The 25543-nt window shown below is 79.1% G+C and overlaps 1 protein-coding gene across 4 annotated transcripts in view; it reads right to left on the reverse strand.

Annotated features, from left to right (window-relative positions):
- Nucleotides 1-25543, reverse strand: part of LOC125435892 (ryncolin-3-like) — a 51124-nt gene that overhangs the window by 21327 nt on the left and 4254 nt on the right. The gene's annotated exons all lie outside the window — the stretch shown is intronic.

The raw sequence follows: 25543 nt of genomic DNA on the forward strand, positions 1-25543 counted from the left end.
GGGGTGGGGGGGGGGGGGGGTGGGGGGGGGGGGGGGTGGGGGGGGGGGGGGGTGGGGGGGGGGGGGGGTGGGGGGGGGGGGGGGTGGGGGGGGGGGGGGGTGGGGGGGGGGGGGGGTGGGGGGGGGGGGGGGTGGGGGGGGGGGGGGGTGGGGGGGGGGGGGGGTGGGGGGGGGGGGGGGTGGGGGGGGGGGGGGGTGGGGGGGGGGGGGGGTGGGGGGGGGGGGGGGTGGGGGGGGGGGGGGGTGGGGGGGGGGGGGGGTGGGGGGGGGGGGGGGTGGGGGGGGGGGGGGGTGGGGGGGGGGGGGGGTGGGGGGGGGGGGGGGTGGGGGGGGGGGGGGGTGGGGGGGGGGGGGGGTGGGGGGGGGGGGGGGTGGGGGGGGGGGGGGGTGGGGGGGGGGGGGGGTGGGGGGGGGGGGGGGTGGGGGGGGGGGGGGGTGGGGGGGGGGGGGGGTGGGGGGGGGGGGGGGTGGGGGGGGGGGGGGGTGGGGGGGGGGGGGGGTGGGGGGGGGGGGGGGTGGGGGGGGGGGGGGGTGGGGGGGGGGGGGGGTGGGGGGGGGGGGGGGTGGGGGGGGGGGGGGGTGGGGGGGGGGGGGGGTGGGGGGGGGGGGGGGTGGGGGGGGGGGGGGGTGGGGGGGGGGGGGGGTGGGGGGGGGGGGGGGTGGGGGGGGGGGGGGGTGGGGGGGGGGGGGGGTGGGGGGGGGGGGGGGTGGGGGGGGGGGGGGGTGGGGGGGGGGGGGGGTGGGGGGGGGGGGGGGTGGGGGGGGGGGGGGGTGGGGGGGGGGGGGGGTGGGGGGGGGGGGGGGTGGGGGGGGGGGGGGGTGGGGGGGGGGGGGGGTGGGGGGGGGGGGGGGTGGGGGGGGGGGGGGGTGGGGGGGGGGGGGGGTGGGGGGGGGGGGGGGTGGGGGGGGGGGGGGGTGGGGGGGGGGGGGGGTGGGGGGGGGGGGGGGTGGGGGGGGGGGGGGGTGGGGGGGGGGGGGGGTGGGGGGGGGGGGGGGTGGGGGGGGGGGGGGGTGGGGGGGGGGGGGGGTGGGGGGGGGGGGGGGTGGGGGGGGGGGGGGGTGGGGGGGGGGGGGGGTGGGGGGGGGGGGGGGTGGGGGGGGGGGGGGGTGGGGGGGGGGGGGGGTGGGGGGGGGGGGGGGTGGGGGGGGGGGGGGGTGGGGGGGGGGGGGGGTGGGGGGGGGGGGGGGTGGGGGGGGGGGGGGGTGGGGGGGGGGGGGGGTGGGGGGGGGGGGGGGTGGGGGGGGGGGGGGGTGGGGGGGGGGGGGGGTGGGGGGGGGGGGGGGTGGGGGGGGGGGGGGGTGGGGGGGGGGGGGGGTGGGGGGGGGGGGGGGTGGGGGGGGGGGGGGGTGGGGGGGGGGGGGGGTGGGGGGGGGGGGGGGTGGGGGGGGGGGGGGGTGGGGGGGGGGGGGGGTGGGGGGGGGGGGGGGTGGGGGGGGGGGGGGGTGGGGGGGGGGGGGGGTGGGGGGGGGGGGGGGTGGGGGGGGGGGGGGGTGGGGGGGGGGGGGGGTGGGGGGGGGGGGGGGTGGGGGGGGGGGGGGGTGGGGGGGGGGGGGGGTGGGGGGGGGGGGGGGTGGGGGGGGGGGGGGGTGGGGGGGGGGGGGGGTGGGGGGGGGGGGGGGTGGGGGGGGGGGGGGGTGGGGGGGGGGGGGGGTGGGGGGGGGGGGGGGTGGGGGGGGGGGGGGGTGGGGGGGGGGGGGGGTGGGGGGGGGGGGGGGTGGGGGGGGGGGGGGGTGGGGGGGGGGGGGGGTGGGGGGGGGGGGGGGTGGGGGGGGGGGGGGGTGGGGGGGGGGGGGGGTGGGGGGGGGGGGGGGTGGGGGGGGGGGGGGGTGGGGGGGGGGGGGGGTGGGGGGGGGGGGGGGTGGGGGGGGGGGGGGGTGGGGGGGGGGGGGGGTGGGGGGGGGGGGGGGTGGGGGGGGGGGGGGGTGGGGGGGGGGGGGGGTGGGGGGGGGGGGGGGTGGGGGGGGGGGGGGGTGGGGGGGGGGGGGGGTGGGGGGGGGGGGGGGTGGGGGGGGGGGGGGGTGGGGGGGGGGGGGGGTGGGGGGGGGGGGGGGTGGGGGGGGGGGGGGGTGGGGGGGGGGGGGGGTGGGGGGGGGGGGGGGTGGGGGGGGGGGGGGGTGGGGGGGGGGGGGGGTGGGGGGGGGGGGGGGTGGGGGGGGGGGGGGGTGGGGGGGGGGGGGGGTGGGGGGGGGGGGGGGTGGGGGGGGGGGGGGGTGGGGGGGGGGGGGGGTGGGGGGGGGGGGGGGTGGGGGGGGGGGGGGGTGGGGGGGGGGGGGGGTGGGGGGGGGGGGGGGTGGGGGGGGGGGGGGGTGGGGGGGGGGGGGGGTGGGGGGGGGGGGGGGTGGGGGGGGGGGGGGGTGGGGGGGGGGGGGGGTGGGGGGGGGGGGGGGTGGGGGGGGGGGGGGGTGGGGGGGGGGGGGGGTGGGGGGGGGGGGGGGTGGGGGGGGGGGGGGGTGGGGGGGGGGGGGGGTGGGGGGGGGGGGGGGTGGGGGGGGGGGGGGGTGGGGGGGGGGGGGGGTGGGGGGGGGGGGGGGTGGGGGGGGGGGGGGGTGGGGGGGGGGGGGGGTGGGGGGGGGGGGGGGTGGGGGGGGGGGGGGGTGGGGGGGGGGGGGGGTGGGGGGGGGGGGGGGTGGGGGGGGGGGGGGGTGGGGGGGGGGGGGGGTGGGGGGGGGGGGGGGTGGGGGGGGGGGGGGGTGGGGGGGGGGGGGGGTGGGGGGGGGGGGGGGTGGGGGGGGGGGGGGGTGGGGGGGGGGGGGGGTGGGGGGGGGGGGGGGTGGGGGGGGGGGGGGGTGGGGGGGGGGGGGGGTGGGGGGGGGGGGGGGTGGGGGGGGGGGGGGGTGGGGGGGGGGGGGGGTGGGGGGGGGGGGGGGTGGGGGGGGGGGGGGGTGGGGGGGGGGGGGGGTGGGGGGGGGGGGGGGTGGGGGGGGGGGGGGGTGGGGGGGGGGGGGGGTGGGGGGGGGGGGGGGTGGGGGGGGGGGGGGGTGGGGGGGGGGGGGGGTGGGGGGGGGGGGGGGTGGGGGGGGGGGGGGGTGGGGGGGGGGGGGGGTGGGGGGGGGGGGGGGTGGGGGGGGGGGGGGGTGGGGGGGGGGGGGGGTGGGGGGGGGGGGGGGTGGGGGGGGGGGGGGGTGGGGGGGGGGGGGGGTGGGGGGGGGGGGGGGTGGGGGGGGGGGGGGGTGGGGGGGGGGGGGGGTGGGGGGGGGGGGGGGTGGGGGGGGGGGGGGGTGGGGGGGGGGGGGGGTGGGGGGGGGGGGGGGTGGGGGGGGGGGGGGGTGGGGGGGGGGGGGGGTGGGGGGGGGGGGGGGTGGGGGGGGGGGGGGGTGGGGGGGGGGGGGGGTGGGGGGGGGGGGGGGTGGGGGGGGGGGGGGGTGGGGGGGGGGGGGGGTGGGGGGGGGGGGGGGTGGGGGGGGGGGGGGGTGGGGGGGGGGGGGGGTGGGGGGGGGGGGGGGTGGGGGGGGGGGGGGGTGGGGGGGGGGGGGGGTGGGGGGGGGGGGGGGTGGGGGGGGGGGGGGGTGGGGGGGGGGGGGGGTGGGGGGGGGGGGGGGTGGGGGGGGGGGGGGGTGGGGGGGGGGGGGGGTGGGGGGGGGGGGGGGTGGGGGGGGGGGGGGGTGGGGGGGGGGGGGGGTGGGGGGGGGGGGGGGTGGGGGGGGGGGGGGGTGGGGGGGGGGGGGGGTGGGGGGGGGGGGGGGTGGGGGGGGGGGGGGGTGGGGGGGGGGGGGGGTGGGGGGGGGGGGGGGTGGGGGGGGGGGGGGGTGGGGGGGGGGGGGGGTGGGGGGGGGGGGGGGTGGGGGGGGGGGGGGGTGGGGGGGGGGGGGGGTGGGGGGGGGGGGGGGTGGGGGGGGGGGGGGGTGGGGGGGGGGGGGGGTGGGGGGGGGGGGGGGTGGGGGGGGGGGGGGGTGGGGGGGGGGGGGGGTGGGGGGGGGGGGGGGTGGGGGGGGGGGGGGGTGGGGGGGGGGGGGGGTGGGGGGGGGGGGGGGTGGGGGGGGGGGGGGGTGGGGGGGGGGGGGGGTGGGGGGGGGGGGGGGTGGGGGGGGGGGGGGGTGGGGGGGGGGGGGGGTGGGGGGGGGGGGGGGTGGGGGGGGGGGGGGGTGGGGGGGGGGGGGGGTGGGGGGGGGGGGGGGTGGGGGGGGGGGGGGGTGGGGGGGGGGGGGGGTGGGGGGGGGGGGGGGTGGGGGGGGGGGGGGGTGGGGGGGGGGGGGGGTGGGGGGGGGGGGGGGTGGGGGGGGGGGGGGGTGGGGGGGGGGGGGGGTGGGGGGGGGGGGGGGTGGGGGGGGGGGGGGGTGGGGGGGGGGGGGGGTGGGGGGGGGGGGGGGTGGGGGGGGGGGGGGGTGGGGGGGGGGGGGGGTGGGGGGGGGGGGGGGTGGGGGGGGGGGGGGGTGGGGGGGGGGGGGGGTGGGGGGGGGGGGGGGTGGGGGGGGGGGGGGGTGGGGGGGGGGGGGGGTGGGGGGGGGGGGGGGTGGGGGGGGGGGGGGGTGGGGGGGGGGGGGGGTGGGGGGGGGGGGGGGTGGGGGGGGGGGGGGGTGGGGGGGGGGGGGGGTGGGGGGGGGGGGGGGTGGGGGGGGGGGGGGGTGGGGGGGGGGGGGGGTGGGGGGGGGGGGGGGTGGGGGGGGGGGGGGGTGGGGGGGGGGGGGGGTGGGGGGGGGGGGGGGTGGGGGGGGGGGGGGGTGGGGGGGGGGGGGGGTGGGGGGGGGGGGGGGTGGGGGGGGGGGGGGGTGGGGGGGGGGGGGGGTGGGGGGGGGGGGGGGTGGGGGGGGGGGGGGGTGGGGGGGGGGGGGGGTGGGGGGGGGGGGGGGTGGGGGGGGGGGGGGGTGGGGGGGGGGGGGGGTGGGGGGGGGGGGGGGTGGGGGGGGGGGGGGGTGGGGGGGGGGGGGGGTGGGGGGGGGGGGGGGTGGGGGGGGGGGGGGGTGGGGGGGGGGGGGGGTGGGGGGGGGGGGGGGTGGGGGGGGGGGGGGGTGGGGGGGGGGGGGGGTGGGGGGGGGGGGGGGTGGGGGGGGGGGGGGGTGGGGGGGGGGGGGGGTGGGGGGGGGGGGGGGTGGGGGGGGGGGGGGGTGGGGGGGGGGGGGGGTGGGGGGGGGGGGGGGTGGGGGGGGGGGGGGGTGGGGGGGGGGGGGGGTGGGGGGGGGGGGGGGTGGGGGGGGGGGGGGGTGGGGGGGGGGGGGGGTGGGGGGGGGGGGGGGTGGGGGGGGGGGGGGGTGGGGGGGGGGGGGGGTGGGGGGGGGGGGGGGTGGGGGGGGGGGGGGGTGGGGGGGGGGGGGGGTGGGGGGGGGGGGGGGTGGGGGGGGGGGGGGGTGGGGGGGGGGGGGGGTGGGGGGGGGGGGGGGTGGGGGGGGGGGGGGGTGGGGGGGGGGGGGGGTGGGGGGGGGGGGGGGTGGGGGGGGGGGGGGGTGGGGGGGGGGGGGGGTGGGGGGGGGGGGGGGTGGGGGGGGGGGGGGGTGGGGGGGGGGGGGGGTGGGGGGGGGGGGGGGTGGGGGGGGGGGGGGGTGGGGGGGGGGGGGGGTGGGGGGGGGGGGGGGTGGGGGGGGGGGGGGGTGGGGGGGGGGGGGGGTGGGGGGGGGGGGGGGTGGGGGGGGGGGGGGGTGGGGGGGGGGGGGGGTGGGGGGGGGGGGGGGTGGGGGGGGGGGGGGGTGGGGGGGGGGGGGGGTGGGGGGGGGGGGGGGTGGGGGGGGGGGGGGGTGGGGGGGGGGGGGGGTGGGGGGGGGGGGGGGTGGGGGGGGGGGGGGGTGGGGGGGGGGGGGGGTGGGGGGGGGGGGGGGTGGGGGGGGGGGGGGGTGGGGGGGGGGGGGGGTGGGGGGGGGGGGGGGTGGGGGGGGGGGGGGGTGGGGGGGGGGGGGGGTGGGGGGGGGGGGGGGTGGGGGGGGGGGGGGGTGGGGGGGGGGGGGGGTGGGGGGGGGGGGGGGTGGGGGGGGGGGGGGGTGGGGGGGGGGGGGGGTGGGGGGGGGGGGGGGTGGGGGGGGGGGGGGGTGGGGGGGGGGGGGGGTGGGGGGGGGGGGGGGTGGGGGGGGGGGGGGGTGGGGGGGGGGGGGGGTGGGGGGGGGGGGGGGTGGGGGGGGGGGGGGGTGGGGGGGGGGGGGGGTGGGGGGGGGGGGGGGTGGGGGGGGGGGGGGGTGGGGGGGGGGGGGGGTGGGGGGGGGGGGGGGTGGGGGGGGGGGGGGGTGGGGGGGGGGGGGGGTGGGGGGGGGGGGGGGTGGGGGGGGGGGGGGGTGGGGGGGGGGGGGGGTGGGGGGGGGGGGGGGTGGGGGGGGGGGGGGGTGGGGGGGGGGGGGGGTGGGGGGGGGGGGGGGTGGGGGGGGGGGGGGGTGGGGGGGGGGGGGGGTGGGGGGGGGGGGGGGTGGGGGGGGGGGGGGGTGGGGGGGGGGGGGGGTGGGGGGGGGGGGGGGTGGGGGGGGGGGGGGGTGGGGGGGGGGGGGGGTGGGGGGGGGGGGGGGTGGGGGGGGGGGGGGGTGGGGGGGGGGGGGGGTGGGGGGGGGGGGGGGTGGGGGGGGGGGGGGGTGGGGGGGGGGGGGGGTGGGGGGGGGGGGGGGTGGGGGGGGGGGGGGGTGGGGGGGGGGGGGGGTGGGGGGGGGGGGGGGTGGGGGGGGGGGGGGGTGGGGGGGGGGGGGGGTGGGGGGGGGGGGGGGTGGGGGGGGGGGGGGGTGGGGGGGGGGGGGGGTGGGGGGGGGGGGGGGTGGGGGGGGGGGGGGGTGGGGGGGGGGGGGGGTGGGGGGGGGGGGGGGTGGGGGGGGGGGGGGGTGGGGGGGGGGGGGGGTGGGGGGGGGGGGGGGTGGGGGGGGGGGGGGGTGGGGGGGGGGGGGGGTGGGGGGGGGGGGGGGTGGGGGGGGGGGGGGGTGGGGGGGGGGGGGGGTGGGGGGGGGGGGGGGTGGGGGGGGGGGGGGGTGGGGGGGGGGGGGGGTGGGGGGGGGGGGGGGTGGGGGGGGGGGGGGGTGGGGGGGGGGGGGGGTGGGGGGGGGGGGGGGTGGGGGGGGGGGGGGGTGGGGGGGGGGGGGGGTGGGGGGGGGGGGGGGTGGGGGGGGGGGGGGGTGGGGGGGGGGGGGGGTGGGGGGGGGGGGGGGTGGGGGGGGGGGGGGGTGGGGGGGGGGGGGGGTGGGGGGGGGGGGGGGTGGGGGGGGGGGGGGGTGGGGGGGGGGGGGGGTGGGGGGGGGGGGGGGTGGGGGGGGGGGGGGGTGGGGGGGGGGGGGGGTGGGGGGGGGGGGGGGTGGGGGGGGGGGGGGGTGGGGGGGGGGGGGGGTGGGGGGGGGGGGGGGTGGGGGGGGGGGGGGGTGGGGGGGGGGGGGGGTGGGGGGGGGGGGGGGTGGGGGGGGGGGGGGGTGGGGGGGGGGGGGGGTGGGGGGGGGGGGGGGTGGGGGGGGGGGGGGGTGGGGGGGGGGGGGGGTGGGGGGGGGGGGGGGTGGGGGGGGGGGGGGGTGGGGGGGGGGGGGGGTGGGGGGGGGGGGGGGTGGGGGGGGGGGGGGGTGGGGGGGGGGGGGGGTGGGGGGGGGGGGGGGTGGGGGGGGGGGGGGGTGGGGGGGGGGGGGGGTGGGGGGGGGGGGGGGTGGGGGGGGGGGGGGGTGGGGGGGGGGGGGGGTGGGGGGGGGGGGGGGTGGGGGGGGGGGGGGGTGGGGGGGGGGGGGGGTGGGGGGGGGGGGGGGTGGGGGGGGGGGGGGGTGGGGGGGGGGGGGGGTGGGGGGGGGGGGGGGTGGGGGGGGGGGGGGGTGGGGGGGGGGGGGGGTGGGGGGGGGGGGGGGTGGGGGGGGGGGGGGGTGGGGGGGGGGGGGGGTGGGGGGGGGGGGGGGTGGGGGGGGGGGGGGGTGGGGGGGGGGGGGGGTGGGGGGGGGGGGGGGTGGGGGGGGGGGGGGGTGGGGGGGGGGGGGGGTGGGGGGGGGGGGGGGTGGGGGGGGGGGGGGGTGGGGGGGGGGGGGGGTGGGGGGGGGGGGGGGTGGGGGGGGGGGGGGGTGGGGGGGGGGGGGGGTGGGGGGGGGGGGGGGTGGGGGGGGGGGGGGGTGGGGGGGGGGGGGGGTGGGGGGGGGGGGGGGTGGGGGGGGGGGGGGGTGGGGGGGGGGGGGGGTGGGGGGGGGGGGGGGTGGGGGGGGGGGGGGGTGGGGGGGGGGGGGGGTGGGGGGGGGGGGGGGTGGGGGGGGGGGGGGGTGGGGGGGGGGGGGGGTGGGGGGGGGGGGGGGTGGGGGGGGGGGGGGGTGGGGGGGGGGGGGGGTGGGGGGGGGGGGGGGTGGGGGGGGGGGGGGGTGGGGGGGGGGGGGGGTGGGGGGGGGGGGGGGTGGGGGGGGGGGGGGGTGGGGGGGGGGGGGGGTGGGGGGGGGGGGGGGTGGGGGGGGGGGGGGGTGGGGGGGGGGGGGGGTGGGGGGGGGGGGGGGTGGGGGGGGGGGGGGGTGGGGGGGGGGGGGGGTGGGGGGGGGGGGGGGTGGGGGGGGGGGGGGGTGGGGGGGGGGGGGGGTGGGGGGGGGGGGGGGTGGGGGGGGGGGGGGGTGGGGGGGGGGGGGGGTGGGGGGGGGGGGGGGTGGGGGGGGGGGGGGGTGGGGGGGGGGGGGGGTGGGGGGGGGGGGGGGTGGGGGGGGGGGGGGGTGGGGGGGGGGGGGGGTGGGGGGGGGGGGGGGTGGGGGGGGGGGGGGGTGGGGGGGGGGGGGGGTGGGGGGGGGGGGGGGTGGGGGGGGGGGGGGGTGGGGGGGGGGGGGGGTGGGGGGGGGGGGGGGTGGGGGGGGGGGGGGGTGGGGGGGGGGGGGGGTGGGGGGGGGGGGGGGTGGGGGGGGGGGGGGGTGGGGGGGGGGGGGGGTGGGGGGGGGGGGGGGTGGGGGGGGGGGGGGGTGGGGGGGGGGGGGGGTGGGGGGGGGGGGGGGTGGGGGGGGGGGGGGGTGGGGGGGGGGGGGGGTGGGGGGGGGGGGGGGTGGGGGGGGGGGGGGGTGGGGGGGGGGGGGGGTGGGGGGGGGGGGGGGTGGGGGGGGGGGGGGGTGGGGGGGGGGGGGGGTGGGGGGGGGGGGGGGTGGGGGGGGGGGGGGGTGGGGGGGGGGGGGGGTGGGGGGGGGGGGGGGTGGGGGGGGGGGGGGGTGGGGGGGGGGGGGGGTGGGGGGGGGGGGGGGTGGGGGGGGGGGGGGGTGGGGGGGGGGGGGGGTGGGGGGGGGGGGGGGTGGGGGGGGGGGGGGGTGGGGGGGGGGGGGGGTGGGGGGGGGGGGGGGTGGGGGGGGGGGGGGGTGGGGGGGGGGGGGGGTGGGGGGGGGGGGGGGTGGGGGGGGGGGGGGGTGGGGGGGGGGGGGGGTGGGGGGGGGGGGGGGTGGGGGGGGGGGGGGGTGGGGGGGGGGGGGGGTGGGGGGGGGGGGGGGTGGGGGGGGGGGGGGGTGGGGGGGGGGGGGGGTGGGGGGGGGGGGGGGTGGGGGGGGGGGGGGGTGGGGGGGGGGGGGGGTGGGGGGGGGGGGGGGTGGGGGGGGGGGGGGGTGGGGGGGGGGGGGGGTGGGGGGGGGGGGGGGTGGGGGGGGGGGGGGGTGGGGGGGGGGGGGGGTGGGGGGGGGGGGGGGTGGGGGGGGGGGGGGGTGGGGGGGGGGGGGGGTGGGGGGGGGGGGGGGTGGGGGGGGGGGGGGGTGGGGGGGGGGGGGGGTGGGGGGGGGGGGGGGTGGGGGGGGGGGGGGGTGGGGGGGGGGGGGGGTGGGGGGGGGGGGGGGTGGGGGGGGGGGGGGGTGGGGGGGGGGGGGGGTGGGGGGGGGGGGGGGTGGGGGGGGGGGGGGGTGGGGGGGGGGGGGGGTGGGGGGGGGGGGGGGTGGGGGGGGGGGGGGGTGGGGGGGGGGGGGGGTGGGGGGGGGGGGGGGTGGGGGGGGGGGGGGGTGGGGGGGGGGGGGGGTGGGGGGGGGGGGGGGTGGGGGGGGGGGGGGGTGGGGGGGGGGGGGGGTGGGGGGGGGGGGGGGTGGGGGGGGGGGGGGGTGGGGGGGGGGGGGGGTGGGGGGGGGGGGGGGTGGGGGGGGGGGGGGGTGGGGGGGGGGGGGGGTGGGGGGGGGGGGGGGTGGGGGGGGGGGGGGGTGGGGGGGGGGGGGGGTGGGGGGGGGGGGGGGTGGGGGGGGGGGGGGGTGGGGGGGGGGGGGGGTGGGGGGGGGGGGGGGTGGGGGGGGGGGGGGGTGGGGGGGGGGGGGGGTGGGGGGGGGGGGGGGTGGGGGGGGGGGGGGGTGGGGGGGGGGGGGGGTGGGGGGGGGGGGGGGTGGGGGGGGGGGGGGGTGGGGGGGGGGGGGGGTGGGGGGGGGGGGGGGTGGGGGGGGGGGGGGGTGGGGGGGGGGGGGGGTGGGGGGGGGGGGGGGTGGGGGGGGGGGGGGGTGGGGGGGGGGGGGGGTGGGGGGGGGGGGGGGTGGGGGGGGGGGGGGGTGGGGGGGGGGGGGGGTGGGGGGGGGGGGGGGTGGGGGGGGGGGGGGGTGGGGGGGGGGGGGGGTGGGGGGGGGGGGGGGTGGGGGGGGGGGGGGGTGGGGGGGGGGGGGGGTGGGGGGGGGGGGGGGTGGGGGGGGGGGGGGGTGGGGGGGGGGGGGGGTGGGGGGGGGGGGGGGTGGGGGGGGGGGGGGGTGGGGGGGGGGGGGGGTGGGGGGGGGGGGGGGTGGGGGGGGGGGGGGGTGGGGGGGGGGGGGGGTGGGGGGGGGGGGGGGTGGGGGGGGGGGGGGGTGGGGGGGGGGGGGGGTGGGGGGGGGGGGGGGTGGGGGGGGGGGGGGGTGGGGGGGGGGGGGGGTGGGGGGGGGGGGGGGTGGGGGGGGGGGGGGGTGGGGGGGGGGGGGGGTGGGGGGGGGGGGGGGTGGGGGGGGGGGGGGGTGGGGGGGGGGGGGGGTGGGGGGGGGGGGGGGTGGGGGGGGGGGGGGGTGGGGGGGGGGGGGGGTGGGGGGGGGGGGGGGTGGGGGGGGGGGGGGGTGGGGGGGGGGGGGGGTGGGGGGGGGGGGGGGTGGGGGGGGGGGGGGGTGGGGGGGGGGGGGGGTGGGGGGGGGGGGGGGTGGGGGGGGGGGGGGGTGGGGGGGGGGGGGGGTGGGGGGGGGGGGGGGTGGGGGGGGGGGGGGGTGGGGGGGGGGGGGGGTGGGGGGGGGGGGGGGTGGGGGGGGGGGGGGGTGGGGGGGGGGGGGGGTGGGGGGGGGGGGGGGTGGGGGGGGGGGGGGGTGGGGGGGGGGGGGGGTGGGGGGGGGGGGGGGTGGGGGGGGGGGGGGGTGGGGGGGGGGGGGGGTGGGGGGGGGGGGGGGTGGGGGGGGGGGGGGGTGGGGGGGGGGGGGGGTGGGGGGGGGGGGGGGTGGGGGGGGGGGGGGGTGGGGGGGGGGGGGGGTGGGGGGGGGGGGGGGTGGGGGGGGGGGGGGGTGGGGGGGGGGGGGGGTGGGGGGGGGGGGGGGTGGGGGGGGGGGGGGGTGGGGGGGGGGGGGGGTGGGGGGGGGGGGGGGTGGGGGGGGGGGGGGGTGGGGGGGGGGGGGGGTGGGGGGGGGGGGGGGTGGGGGGGGGGGGGGGTGGGGGGGGGGGGGGGTGGGGGGGGGGGGGGGTGGGGGGGGGGGGGGGTGGGGGGGGGGGGGGGTGGGGGGGGGGGGGGGTGGGGGGGGGGGGGGGTGGGGGGGGGGGGGGGTGGGGGGGGGGGGGGGTGGGGGGGGGGGGGGGTGGGGGGGGGGGGGGGTGGGGGGGGGGGGGGGTGGGGGGGGGGGGGGGTGGGGGGGGGGGGGGGTGGGGGGGGGGGGGGGTGGGGGGGGGGGGGGGTGGGGGGGGGGGGGGGTGGGGGGGGGGGGGGGTGGGGGGGGGGGGGGGTGGGGGGGGGGGGGGGTGGGGGGGGGGGGGGGTGGGGGGGGGGGGGGGTGGGGGGGGGGGGGGGTGGGGGGGGGGGGGGGTGGGGGGGGGGGGGGGTGGGGGGGGGGGGGGGTGGGGGGGGGGGGGGGTGGGGGGGGGGGGGGGTGGGGGGGGGGGGGGGTGGGGGGGGGGGGGGGTGGGGGGGGGGGGGGGTGGGGGGGGGGGGGGGTGGGGGGGGGGGGGGGTGGGGGGGGGGGGGGGTGGGGGGGGGGGGGGGTGGGGGGGGGGGGGGGTGGGGGGGGGGGGGGGTGGGGGGGGGGGGGGGTGGGGGGGGGGGGGGGTGGGGGGGGGGGGGGGTGGGGGGGGGGGGGGGTGGGGGGGGGGGGGGGTGGGGGGGGGGGGGGGTGGGGGGGGGGGGGGGTGGGGGGGGGGGGGGGTGGGGGGGGGGGGGGGTGGGGGGGGGGGGGGGTGGGGGGGGGGGGGGGTGGGGGGGGGGGGGGGTGGGGGGGGGGGGGGGTGGGGGGGGGGGGGGGTGGGGGGGGGGGGGGGTGGGGGGGGGGGGGGGTGGGGGGGGGGGGGGGTGGGGGGGGGGGGGGGTGGGGGGGGGGGGGGGTGGGGGGGGGGGGGGGTGGGGGGGGGGGGGGGTGGGGGGGGGGGGGGGTGGGGGGGGGGGGGGGTGGGGGGGGGGGGGGGTGGGGGGGGGGGGGGGTGGGGGGGGGGGGGGGTGGGGGGGGGGGGGGGTGGGGGGGGGGGGGGGTGGGGGGGGGGGGGGGTGGGGGGGGGGGGGGGTGGGGGGGGGGGGGGGTGGGGGGGGGGGGGGGTGGGGGGGGGGGGGGGTGGGGGGGGGGGGGGGTGGGGGGGGGGGGGGGTGGGGGGGGGGGGGGGTGGGGGGGGGGGGGGGTGGGGGGGGGGGGGGGTGGGGGGGGGGGGGGGTGGGGGGGGGGGGGGGTGGGGGGGGGGGGGGGTGGGGGGGGGGGGGGGTGGGGGGGGGGGGGGGTGGGGGGGGGGGGGGGTGGGGGGGGGGGGGGGTGGGGGGGGGGGGGGGTGGGGGGGGGGGGGGGTGGGGGGGGGGGGGGGTGGGGGGGGGGGGGGGTGGGGGGGGGGGGGGGTGGGGGGGGGGGGGGGTGGGGGGGGGGGGGGGTGGGGGGGGGGGGGGGTGGGGGGGGGGGGGGGTGGGGGGGGGGGGGGGTGGGGGGGGGGGGGGGTGGGGGGGGGGGGGGGTGGGGGGGGGGGGGGGTGGGGGGGGGGGGGGGTGGGGGGGGGGGGGGGTGGGGGGGGGGGGGGGTGGGGGGGGGGGGGGGTGGGGGGGGGGGGGGGTGGGGGGGGGGGGGGGTGGGGGGGGGGGGGGGTGGGGGGGGGGGGGGGTGGGGGGGGGGGGGGGTGGGGGGGGGGGGGGGTGGGGGGGGGGGGGGGTGGGGGGGGGGGGGGGTGGGGGGGGGGGGGGGTGGGGGGGGGGGGGGGTGGGGGGGGGGGGGGGTGGGGGGGGGGGGGGGTGGGGGGGGGGGGGGGTGGGGGGGGGGGGGGGTGGGGGGGGGGGGGGGTGGGGGGGGGGGGGGGTGGGGGGGGGGGGGGGTGGGGGGGGGGGGGGGTGGGGGGGGGGGGGGGTGGGGGGGGGGGGGGGTGGGGGGGGGGGGGGGTGGGGGGGGGGGGGGGTGGGGGGGGGGGGGGGTGGGGGGGGGGGGGGGTGGGGGGGGGGGGGGGTGGGGGGGGGGGGGGGTGGGGGGGGGGGGGGGTGGGGGGGGGGGGGGGTGGGGGGGGGGGGGGGTGGGGGGGGGGGGGGGTGGGGGGGGGGGGGGGTGGGGGGGGGGGGGGGTGGGGGGGGGGGGGGGTGGGGGGGGGGGGGGGTGGGGGGGGGGGGGGGTGGGGGGGGGGGGGGGTGGGGGGGGGGGGGGGTGGGGGGGGGGGGGGGTGGGGGGGGGGGGGGGTGGGGGGGGGGGGGGGTGGGGGGGGGGGGGGGTGGGGGGGGGGGGGGGTGGGGGGGGGGGGGGGTGGGGGGGGGGGGGGGTGGGGGGGGGGGGGGGTGGGGGGGGGGGGGGGTGGGGGGGGGGGGGGGTGGGGGGGGGGGGGGGTGGGGGGGGGGGGGGGTGGGGGGGGGGGGGGGTGGGGGGGGGGGGGGGTGGGGGGGGGGGGGGGTGGGGGGGGGGGGGGGTGGGGGGGGGGGGGGGTGGGGGGGGGGGGGGGTGGGGGGGGGGGGGGGTGGGGGGGGGGGGGGGTGGGGGGGGGGGGGGGTGGGGGGGGGGGGGGGTGGGGGGGGGGGGGGGTGGGGGGGGGGGGGGGTGGGGGGGGGGGGGGGTGGGGGGGGGGGGGGGTGGGGGGGGGGGGGGGTGGGGGGGGGGGGGGGTGGGGGGGGGGGGGGGTGGGGGGGGGGGGGGGTGGGGGGGGGGGGGGGTGGGGGGGGGGGGGGGTGGGGGGGGGGGGGGGTGGGGGGGGGGGGGGGTGGGGGGGGGGGGGGGTGGGGGGGGGGGGGGGTGGGGGGGGGGGGGGGTGGGGGGGGGGGGGGGTGGGGGGGGGGGGGGGTGGGGGGGGGGGGGGGTGGGGGGGGGGGGGGGTGGGGGGGGGGGGGGGTGGGGGGGGGGGGGGGTGGGGGGGGGGGGGGGTGGGGGGGGGGGGGGGTGGGGGGGGGGGGGGGTGGGGGGGGGGGGGGGTGGGGGGGGGGGGGGGTGGGGGGGGGGGGGGGTGGGGGGGGGGGGGGGTGGGGGGGGGGGGGGGTGGGGGGGGGGGGGGGTGGGGGGGGGGGGGGGTGGGGGGGGGGGGGGGTGGGGGGGGGGGGGGGTGGGGGGGGGGGGGGGTGGGGGGGGGGGGGGGTGGGGGGGGGGGGGGGTGGGGGGGGGGGGGGGTGGGGGGGGGGGGGGGTGGGGGGGGGGGGGGGTGGGGGGGGGGGGGGGTGGGGGGGGGGGGGGGTGGGGGGGGGGGGGGGTGGGGGGGGGGGGGGGTGGGGGGGGGGGGGGGTGGGGGGGGGGGGGGGTGGGGGGGGGGGGGGGTGGGGGGGGGGGGGGGTGGGGGGGGGGGGGGGTGGGGGGGGGGGGGGGTGGGGGGGGGGGGGGGTGGGGGGGGGGGGGGGTGGGGGGGGGGGGGGGTGGGGGGGGGGGGGGGTGGGGGGGGGGGGGGGTGGGGGGGGGGGGGGGTGGGGGGGGGGGGGGGTGGGGGGGGGGGGGGGTGGGGGGGGGGGGGGGTGGGGGGGGGGGGGGGTGGGGGGGGGGGGGGGTGGGGGGGGGGGGGGGTGGGGGGGGGGGGGGGTGGGGGGGGGGGGGGGTGGGGGGGGGGGGGGGTGGGGGGGGGGGGGGGTGGGGGGGGGGGGGGGTGGGGGGGGGGGGGGGTGGGGGGGGGGGGGGGTGGGGGGGGGGGGGGGTGGGGGGGGGGGGGGGTGGGGGGGGGGGGGGGTGGGGGGGGGGGGGGGTGGGGGGGGGGGGGGGTGGGGGGGGGGGGGGGTGGGGGGGGGGGGGGGTGGGGGGGGGGGGGGGTGGGGGGGGGGGGGGGTGGGGGGGGGGGGGGGTGGGGGGGGGGGGGGGTGGGGGGGGGGGGGGGTGGGGGGGGGGGGGGGTGGGGGGGGGGGGGGGTGGGGGGGGGGGGGGGTGGGGGGGGGGGGGGGTGGGGGGGGGGGGGGGTGGGGGGGGGGGGGGGTGGGGGGGGGGGGGGGTGGGGGGGGGGGGGGGTGGGGGGGGGGGGGGGTGGGGGGGGGGGGGGGTGGGGGGGGGGGGGGGTGGGGGGGGGGGGGGGTGGGGGGGGGGGGGGGTGGGGGGGGGGGGGGGTGGGGGGGGGGGGGGGTGGGGGGGGGGGGGGGTGGGGGGGGGGGGGGGTGGGGGGGGGGGGGGGTGGGGGGGGGGGGGGGTGGGGGGGGGGGGGGGTGGGGGGGGGGGGGGGTGGGGGGGGGGGGGGGTGGGGGGGGGGGGGGGTGGGGGGGGGGGGGGGTGGGGGGGGGGGGGGGTGGGGGGGGGGGGGGGTGGGGGGGGGGGGGGGTGGGGGGGGGGGGGGGTGGGGGGGGGGGGGGGTGGGGGGGGGGGGGGGTGGGGGGGGGGGGGGGTGGGGGGGGGGGGGGGTGGGGGGGGGGGGGGGTGGGGGGGGGGGGGGGTGGGGGGGGGGGGGGGTGGGGGGGGGGGGGGGTGGGGGGGGGGGGGGGTGGGGGGGGGGGGGGGTGGGGGGGGGGGGGGGTGGGGGGGGGGGGGGGTGGGGGGGGGGGGGGGTGGGGGGGGGGGGGGGTGGGGGGGGGGGGGGGTGGGGGGGGGGGGGGGTGGGGGGGGGGGGGGGTGGGGGGGGGGGGGGGTGGGGGGGGGGGGGGGTGGGGGGGGGGGGGGGTGGGGGGGGGGGGGGGTGGGGGGGGGGGGGGGTGGGGGGGGGGGGGGGTGGGGGGGGGGGGGGGTGGGGGGGGGGGGGGGTGGGGGGGGGGGGGGGTGGGGGGGGGGGGGGGTGGGGGGGGGGGGGGGTGGGGGGGGGGGGGGGTGGGGGGGGGGGGGGGTGGGGGGGGGGGGGGGTGGGGGGGGGGGGGGGTGGGGGGGGGGGGGGGTGGGGGGGGGGGGGGGTGGGGGGGGGGGGGGGTGGGGGGGGGGGGGGGTGGGGGGGGGGGGGGGTGGGGGGGGGGGGGGGTGGGGGGGGGGGGGGGTGGGGGGGGGGGGGGGTGGGGGGGGGGGGGGGTGGGGGGGGGGGGGGGTGGGGGGGGGGGGGGGTGGGGGGGGGGGGGGGTGGGGGGGGGGGGGGGTGGGGGGGGGGGGGGGTGGGGGGGGGGGGGGGTGGGGGGGGGGGGGGGTGGGGGGGGGGGGGGGTGGGGGGGGGGGGGGGTGGGGGGGGGGGGGGGTGGGGGGGGGGGGGGGTGGGGGGGGGGGGGGGTGGGGGGGGGGGGGGGTGGGGGGGGGGGGGGGTGGGGGGGGGGGGGGGTGGGGGGGGGGGGGGGTGGGGGGGGGGGGGGGTGGGGGGGGGGGGGGGTGGGGGGGGGGGGGGGTGGGGGGGGGGGGGGGTGGGGGGGGGGGGGGGTGGGGGGGGGGGGGGGTGGGGGGGGGGGGGGGTGGGGGGGGGGGGGGGTGGGGGGGGGGGGGGGTGGGGGGGGGGGGGGGTGGGGGGGGGGGGGGGTGGGGGGGGGGGGGGGTGGGGGGGGGGGGGGGTGGGGGGGGGGGGGGGTGGGGGGGGGGGGGGGTGGGGGGGGGGGGGGGTGGGGGGGGGGGGGGGTGGGGGGGGGGGGGGGTGGGGGGGGGGGGGGGTGGGGGGGGGGGGGGGTGGGGGGGGGGGGGGGTGGGGGGGGGGGGGGGTGGGGGGGGGGGGGGGTGGGGGGGGGGGGGGGTGGGGGGGGGGGGGGGTGGGGGGGGGGGGGGGTGGGGGGGGGGGGGGGTGGGGGGGGGGGGGGGTGGGGGGGGGGGGGGGTGGGGGGGGGGGGGGGTGGGGGGGGGGGGGGGTGGGGGGGGGGGGGGGTGGGGGGGGGGGGGGGTGGGGGGGGGGGGGGGTGGGGGGGGGGGGGGGTGGGGGGGGGGGGGGGTGGGGGGGGGGGGGGGTGGGGGGGGGGGGGGGTGGGGGGGGGGGGGGGTGGGGGGGGGGGGGGGTGGGGGGGGGGGGGGGTGGGGGGGGGGGGGGGTGGGGGGGGGGGGGGGTGGGGGGGGGGGGGGGTGGGGGGGGGGGGGGGTGGGGGGGGGGGGGGGTGGGGGGGGGGGGGGGTGGGGGGGGGGGGGGGTGGGGGGGGGGGGGGGTGGGGGGGGGGGGGGGTGGGGGGGGGGGGGGGTGGGGGGGGGGGGGGGTGGGGGGGGGGGGGGGTGGGGGGGGGGGGGGGTGGGGGGGGGGGGGGGTGATGGATAGCTTTAAAAGGGGCTTGGACAGATTTATGGAGGAGAAGTCGATTTATGGCTACCAATCTTGATCCTCTTTGATCTGAGATTGCAAATGCCTTAACAGTCCAGGTGCTCGGGAGCAACAGCCACAGAAGGCCATTGCTTTCACATCCTACATGTGAACTCCCAAAGGCACCTGGTGGGCCACTGCGAGTAGCAGAGAGCTGGACTAGATGGACTCTGGTCTGATCCAGCTGGCTTGTTCTTATGTTCTTATGTTCTTAGGCCAGATGAGACTCATGCAGTGTGACCTCCACTGTATGGTCCTCAATCTGCACCTCCCCTTCTTCCCTGCAACAGCTGTTGTCACTGGGCCCTAAAGACAATGTTTTTTCTTTCTGTGACTCTGACTTCTGGGAGGGGTGTGCATCCTTCCATCCAAGCCTCTGCAGCACAGATTTCCTTGCCCGTTTTGTGGTTTTTTTGCACGGGAAGTTTCCTCTCTCTGCAAAATGAAAGCTTGTGGCAGGGATCAATTTACGATGGGGACCTCAAATCAAGTCACCTTTCCCAGCTGACCACCCTCCCTTTCAAGTGTGCAAATTCAGCACATATGGGTAACAGAGGGCCTAGGGTCCCATTGGGCCAATGTTGCATAGAACGGCATTTGGGTCTGGAAAAAAATCCCTCTGGCCACGACTCTGATACTGTGATTCCTGGTTCTCTTTGACCTGGGTTTGGTTAAAAGGGACTGTGCCCAGGAGGGGTCTTTCCCCTCCTTCAAGGAGCCGTGGCTGAAGCATCGACTCTCCCAGTGTGAGGCAGGACAATTACTCTGTGGCTTCCACAGGAAACGTGCTGTCCCCCACCTTTGTGAAGGTGCCACCTCCACAAAGAAGGGCAGTGGGGTGGTCAGTCGTTCTGCCTAGGGCAGTCACATTGTTTCTCTCTAAGAGCAGTTGTGGTACACTGCTGGCACTCTCACCATGTGCTGCGATTTGTCAGGGACAACCCTCTCAAGTCACGACTTGCTCAGACAGCCCATCCTTGCGCCCCAGACTTATCTCTGTCTCCAAATGTTGACTGCTCAGTTTGAAGAGCCTCTGAGATTCCATGTGATGTGTTCTCTGGTGGGTTGGTTTTTTCCCTGTGAGGGTTCTGGGTAATGATTTTCTTATGGACTCTTCTTGTTCGCAACGGCCATGTTCCTCATGCATTCAGACAGCGTTGTGTGACACACACAGTCCTCATGCCAGCTTGTCCGCACTTCCTTCCACAGGTGCTGAATCTGTAAGAGCAGAGTCCAGACCGCAGAACATGTGTCAAGGGTGGAGGCAGAGGTGCAGAACAGGTCACCAGTTATAACAGAGAGAGGCCATTGTCCACACAAACTGCATGCACACAAGTGAAATGTGCACATCAGCTACTCAACAAACCAACCCCTTGAGGAACGTGAGCGCACCTGGGTGACCATTGAAAAGTCACGGTGCGCCAATGGTGGTAACCATTGCTGCGGAAGGGACAAGTTCAGAAGTGTTAGAAGGAGCAGGTAGATCTTTGAGTTGTGGATTTGGCTTTCAAATCACACTGTCTTGTTTTTTTCCCCCCAGTTAATGTTTCCTCCCCAACTTTGGTGGAGATTACTTAAGCACAAGTGCGGAAGAGTACAATAAAGGCGGTAGTCCTTTGCCCCAAAAGGGACAGGTGCATGTCTTGTCAACTCCGCTTTTTTAATTATTGAACGGGGTAAGTGCCTGAAATTGTGTAGGCAGAATATGCTTCAGTGGTCAGAGTTGGGAACAGTTCGTGATATTATTGTGAACTGTTGTGCACCTGTATGAATCTCTCCTTGTTTGGGATGGCTGTCAATTGATACCTACCCTTGTGAACCTAGGCCAGTGGTGGCGAACCTTTGGCACTCCAGATGTTATGGACTACAATTCCCATCAGCCCTTTCCAGCATGGCCAATTGGCCATGCTGGCAGGGGCTGATGGGAATTATAGTCCATAACATCTGGAGTGCCAAAGGTTCGCCACCATGGCCCTAGGCACTAACCGCGAATTGTGCCCTGCACACATTTATAAATTCCCTTCCACTTTTACTTCCCTTGAAGCCAATATTAAGGCAATGGCACCACTAACCATCTCGATGTGTGGCACCCGTAAAGTGGAGGCACAACACATGAATCCACAAGGAGCACTGCACCCTTTGTCTCCCACTATTAGATATGTGGCAGTATCGCAGACTATCTAGTGGTACTTCTGCGTCTTTGCTGGGCACAGCATCCTCCCCCCACCTTGAAACCAATGATAGGAATGTAATGAGTTAACAGGCGTTTATTGGGAAAGAACACGGTACACCAGGAAAAGATTAAAAGATCAGTCAAACAGCTCAAACTCTACAAACCACCCCCCAACCCCCTGCGACGCTGCCAGAGGACACATTTACACAATGTACATGGCTGTTCCCCCAAAACTGCTGTGCCTATGGGCCCCTCCGTCGCTTGCAGACATCCCTGAGGCATTTATGAGCCTCCTCTGTTCGCTCCTGTTCCTTTTTGAGCTGCTGCAGTGTTGCCTCAATCCTCTTCTGTGCCACCTCCTGGCTTTCAACGCGCTGCAGCAGATTTTGTACTGCAAATCAAATGGTAAATTATGATCAACACTTGCCATCTAAGTGAGTCACCGACACTCATAAGAACCGTACAGCTGAGGAAAGTCACCGCAGGATTGCACCGTAGACCATCTAGTCCAGCACTCTGATTCTCTCAGTGAATCTCCGTCAGCCAGGCTTGATTTTCTACATGTTCTACATTTATAGCAGTAATGACAGATTTCAGCTATGCACCAGGGGCAGAAGTGAAACAGGTTTGGCTGTAGTTTCCTCCTCCCCCCTCATGATCCTTTCATACAGTTCTGTTTGGAATGGGCCATTATGCAGTATGTAGGGATGTATGTTGACTTATGGGAAAAGTTGCATATCTCGGTGTGAAGATCACCAGTCCCAAGTTCAATCTGTTTAAGACTTCTTGGGTGAATGGAGCCTGAGTGAGGGGATTTGTTATGTTTATTAATAGCTGCCAGATCTTCTGTCTGGTTAACCACAATTTTTGCTATTTCCTCAGAGTCCCCCCACAAGGAAGCTTGGGTCTGGTGGTGGAATTTTCCACACTTCCTCTCGGGTGCAGACTGTTGCAAAGAATTCACTAATCTTTTTTGCAAACTCCCTGCCATCTCTTAGCACACCCAGGGTCACTTTGTTCCTTTATGTACTTGTCTGTGACTTCAATGTAAGAACAGAAGAACATAGGAACAAGCCAGCTGGATCAGACCAGAGTCCAACTAGTCCAGCACTCTGCTAATCGCAGCGGCCCACCAGGTGCCTTTGGGAGCACACATGCAGGATGTGAAAGCAATGGCCTTCTGCGGCTGTTGCTCCAGAGCACCTGGTTCGCCAAGGCATTCACAATCTCAGATCAAGGAGGAGCAAGATTTTTCCTAATTATCCCCAATTATCCCCAGCGTGGACTGACTTCTCCATAAATCTGTCCAAGCCCTATTTAAAGCTATCCAGGTTAGTGACCATCACAACCTCCTGTGGCAGCATATTACAAACTCCATTCTGACGTTGCGTGAAATTTTTTTTTCTTCATTAGTATTTATTGCTCCCCCCAGAATTTTGAATGTATGCCCCCTGGCTATAGTATTGTGAGTTGGAGAGAAAAATATGTCTCTGTCAACATTTTCTAACACATTCATAATTCTACAGACTTCAATCATATCCCCTCTCAGACGTCTCCTCTCCAAACAATATAGTCCCAAACGCTGCAGTCTCTCCTCATAAGGAAGGTACTCCATTACCTCAATTATCCCCATTGCCCTTCCTGCACCTTTTGTATCTTTTCAACATCTGTTTTGAGATGAAGCGACCAGAACTGTAGACAGCAAAAGTAGATGGTGCCTGTTTCATGCCAAAACACAATGCCTGTGGCAGGGACGTAGGTATAGATTTTTTATGGGGGGTTCAGGGGTGGGGCCACGCCCCCATTCGTGCCTGGGGGCGTGGCCATGCCTCCACAAGCCCCGCCCCCAGCCTAAGTGCTTATAAAAGCAGCTCTCTGAGGCCGGGGACAGCAGACTCCCCTGCCCCACCCTCCCCTGCCCCCCACCAACTGGGCTCCCAGCCAGCAGCCCCTTCTGCCCTCCCCTCTGGGCAGAGGCGTAGCTAGGGAAAATGGAGCCCGGTGCAAAATCTGGGCGGCCGCTGTGATGCTGGAATCCACCGCAAACAGCATCACTTTCAATGGTGTTTAAACTGGAGAACCCAAATTCTCCTTTTAAATCCACCTTAAAGGGAGAATCTTGGGTCCCCAGTTAAAACAACATTGAAAGTGATGCTGTTTTGGGGCAGATTCTCCCCCACTATGAAACAGCATCACTTTCAGTGTTTAAACTGAGGATCTCAGATTCTCCCTTTAAATCCATGCCAAATTTCTGATTTAAAAGGAGAATCTGGGGAAATTTGGGGTGTGCCTGCTGTCAGGGGTGCAATTGTTAAGCTAGCAGCACCAAACTTTCAGAGTATCTTTAGGCAACTCTCCTAATGATACAACCCAGGTTTGGTGAAGTTTGGTTCAGGGGGCCAAAATTTATGGATCCTCAAAGGCGTAGCCCCCATCTTCTATTAGCTCCCATTGGAAACAATGGGGGATGTGGCACCCCCTTTGGGAGTCCATATCTTTGGACCCCCTGGACCAAACTTCACAAAATCTGGGTGGTATCAGTAAGAGACTATCCTGATGATACTTCCCAGGTTTGGTAAAGTTTGGTTCAGGGGGTCCAAGGTTATGGGCTCCCAAATGTGTAGCCCCCATCTTCTATTAGCTCCCATTGGAAACAATGGGGGATGGGGACACCCCCTTTGGGAGTCCATAACTTTGGACCCCCTAAATCAAACTTCACCAGACTTGGGTAGAATCATCAGGAGTGTCTCCCCAAACATCCCTGAAATTTTGGTGCTGCTAGCTTAAAAACTGCGCCCTCTGCAGGCCCAAAACCGAAAAAACACTGAAAATACAAAAAACCCACAAACGAGGGGGGTGGAGCTTCGGACATGCAATGGGGGGGGGGTTGAACCCGAGAAAAACCCCCCTTACCTATGTCCTTGGCCTGTGGTTTGTCTGCTGGCGCAGTAACACTGATGTTTGGCAAGCGTGCATGCTCAGTGTGTCCTCTGCATCCATGGCACTCCATGGTCTGCCTATCAGTTTATGACCTGGCCATTGTGCACTGCAGAAAGTGATCCTTATACCTCCACAAACACGAGTGCTTGTGGATTACACACGCGTGACCGCAGAGGTAATCTGCACTCTTTTTCCGCAGCAAGTGTGCCAGCTTATACCCTGGTTCTAACAGACAGCTCTGTAATTGTTTGCAGCATACAAAAGGAAACACTCACTTACTGATCAGGAGGCACTTATCACACGATAATCCCTCATTTGAGGCTTGTCCTGGCAGTGTTCCCTGTGCTTCAACTGGCGCTGTTGACGAGAAGGAGGTACCTGAAAATGGAAAGGATAACATGTCTCACTGCTGCATCTTCGTTTACTTGTACAGGGTGTTTGTTGTGAGGGGGGAAGGGCAAGGAGATTGTAAGCCCCTTTGAGTCTCCTGCAGGATAGAAAGGGGGGGATATAAATCCAAACTCTTCTTCTTCTTCTTCTACAGGGGTATGGGTGTCGATGATCCAGGATTAGCCAGGGGACAGGAACGCCAAGAACGCAGTCACCTTTGCCAGGTCCTAGCTCCCTCTCCTCTCTGCCCTCCTCGCCACGGCTGTCATCTTTGCTTGATGATTTAGGTCAGTGGTGGTGAACCTTTGGCACTCCAGATGTCATGGACTACAATTCCCATCAGCCCCTGCCAATTGACCATGCTGGCAGGGGCTGATGGGAATTGTAGTCCGTAACATCTGGAGTGCCAAAGGTTCACCACCAAGGATTTAGGTGGTGCTGGAAAGGGAAATGAGGAAACATGGAGAGAGCAGTTAGGTCACATATGACAATCTGCAACAATCCAATGGATTCAACCCCAACTGCTCCTCATAGTCTCAGTAGTGCTTCAATCTGATTAACTCCTATCCTATCCAAAGACCACAATGTCATGGGATCACACCCTGCGGAGAAATGAGGCAAGAGCTCCTCTCTTCATTACAATCGTGACCATCTGCATAGGGCTGCCTTTGTTCGAAGAGTTTCAAAAACATGTTGTAAGCCATACAGCATCCTGTTCCTGGAAAGGTGGGCAAGCTTGTTATCCCCAAATTGCAGTTAGAGGCTGAGGTACTGTGACTTGTCTAAGGTCACCTAGTTAATTTATGGAGTGAAAATCTCCCAGTGTTGAATGATTATGGTGTATGCAGAGTGAGTGCTCTGTAATTGCCATACAAATTGATTAAGCAGGAAAGGAAAGGAAAGCTTTGTTGAGGGACTAATGTACTCAGTGGAAACGAAAGGGAACGAATCTTCCCTCTGCCATCTGAGATAGTTCTTGATAAGTGGAACTGCCTGGAAGAAGCGATATTTAAATGGAAAATTTACAGCCAGAGACAGACAGTGAAAGACACACCGAAGGGAGAAGGTGCTGACCTGACCCACCCACCCTTCCTACTTGACTACCCTTTGCTGCCCCCTGAAGAGATTTCTTCTGCAAACACAATATTGCTTGCTGTTGCTCCGACACTTTCTGGGATAAATGTAATGTTGGATTAAGTCCACGTCACTGAAAATGGTGATACTGGTAAAGTAGGACGCCTTTTAGTATATCCTCCTTGTCAGTGACAATTTTTAACTCCCTGAAGTTTAAAGTATTGTTGTTCAGTACATTGTTAAGCAAACATATGCTAGTCAAAAGCTAATTCTTAATTCTTTTACAAATGTTAGCTCCAATTGGCCATGCTGGCAGGGGCTGATGGGAATTGTAGTCCATAACATCTGGAGTGCCAAAGGTTCGCCACCACTGCGTTAGCTGTTAGCAGATCATAATGCCAGTACGCTCAACAAAAACAGTAGCAGGTCCTTTAATCTCTGGTTGGGTCATGAAATTCTGATCACATCAAACTAGTTGACGCAAGCTTCAAACGAATGAAGTGCAATTTTCATAGGGCACACATATTCCTGTAGAGCTCCCAGTAATGCTGCATGAACTTATGAATCTCTCCCTACAATCAATGCTCACAACGCAGACATGATGAGCATGAATATCTCCTCTCATTGACTGTGGCATGTCAAAACAGTAGCAAGTAAATGAAGGATGGGAATGGATTTAAATCTGTCTGGGTCATTTTTATTTATGTATTTATTTATTACTTCCTTAGTATTGAACACAACTAATGTCTGTATGTATGTTTAGAATAGGGTTACCAACTCCAGGAGGTCTCCCAGAATTAAAACTGATTCCCCTGAAGAAAATGACAACTTGAACCCTGGCATACCATAGAGTCCAGGAAAAACAAAGGTCCTAGAATAGTGCTGCATCTTCACTGAGCTCCCTTGCCTCCCCTAACTCTGCCCTCTCCTGGCACCATCCCCAAGACTCCAGGAATTTCCCAAGTTGTTGGCAAACCTATTAAACAACATTGCAGTCTTGCTTAGGTGTCTGCATGTGGACACTATTGAAGTGGGTCAGCAGTGATGGTCCGAGGCAGCTACACTGAAGACTTTCGCCACCTCTTCCTGTCTTCTCCCGTGACAAAGCGGGTGAGGATGAGATGGCAGAGCATAGGCAAGGTAGAATGGATTGAACCATCAAGCTTGGGGTGGTGGGAATTCCAATTTCAATTTTTCTTTCATGTAATAAAGTATCTGCAAAGCTAAAGGGAAGAACGATTCTATAGCCAGTTTGAGAGGAAAGAATCTCACAGATGTTTGGGCATGCACCATTAGCCAGGCTGTCTTCCAAATAAAAAAAAATGAGAGTCATCTCCTCTGACTCTTGGGTGGGTAGTGGTGGCAGCTATTGGCACTACCTACCATCTGAGGTAAGAACAAAACACCTTGAACAGCCACCCAGTGGCCACAGTGAATGGAAATATTAGAACAGG

Source organism: Sphaerodactylus townsendi, linkage group LG06 (genome assembly GCF_021028975.2).
Source record: "Sphaerodactylus townsendi isolate TG3544 linkage group LG06, MPM_Stown_v2.3, whole genome shotgun sequence".
Taxonomy (NCBI): Eukaryota; Metazoa; Chordata; class Lepidosauria; order Squamata; family Sphaerodactylidae; genus Sphaerodactylus; species Sphaerodactylus townsendi.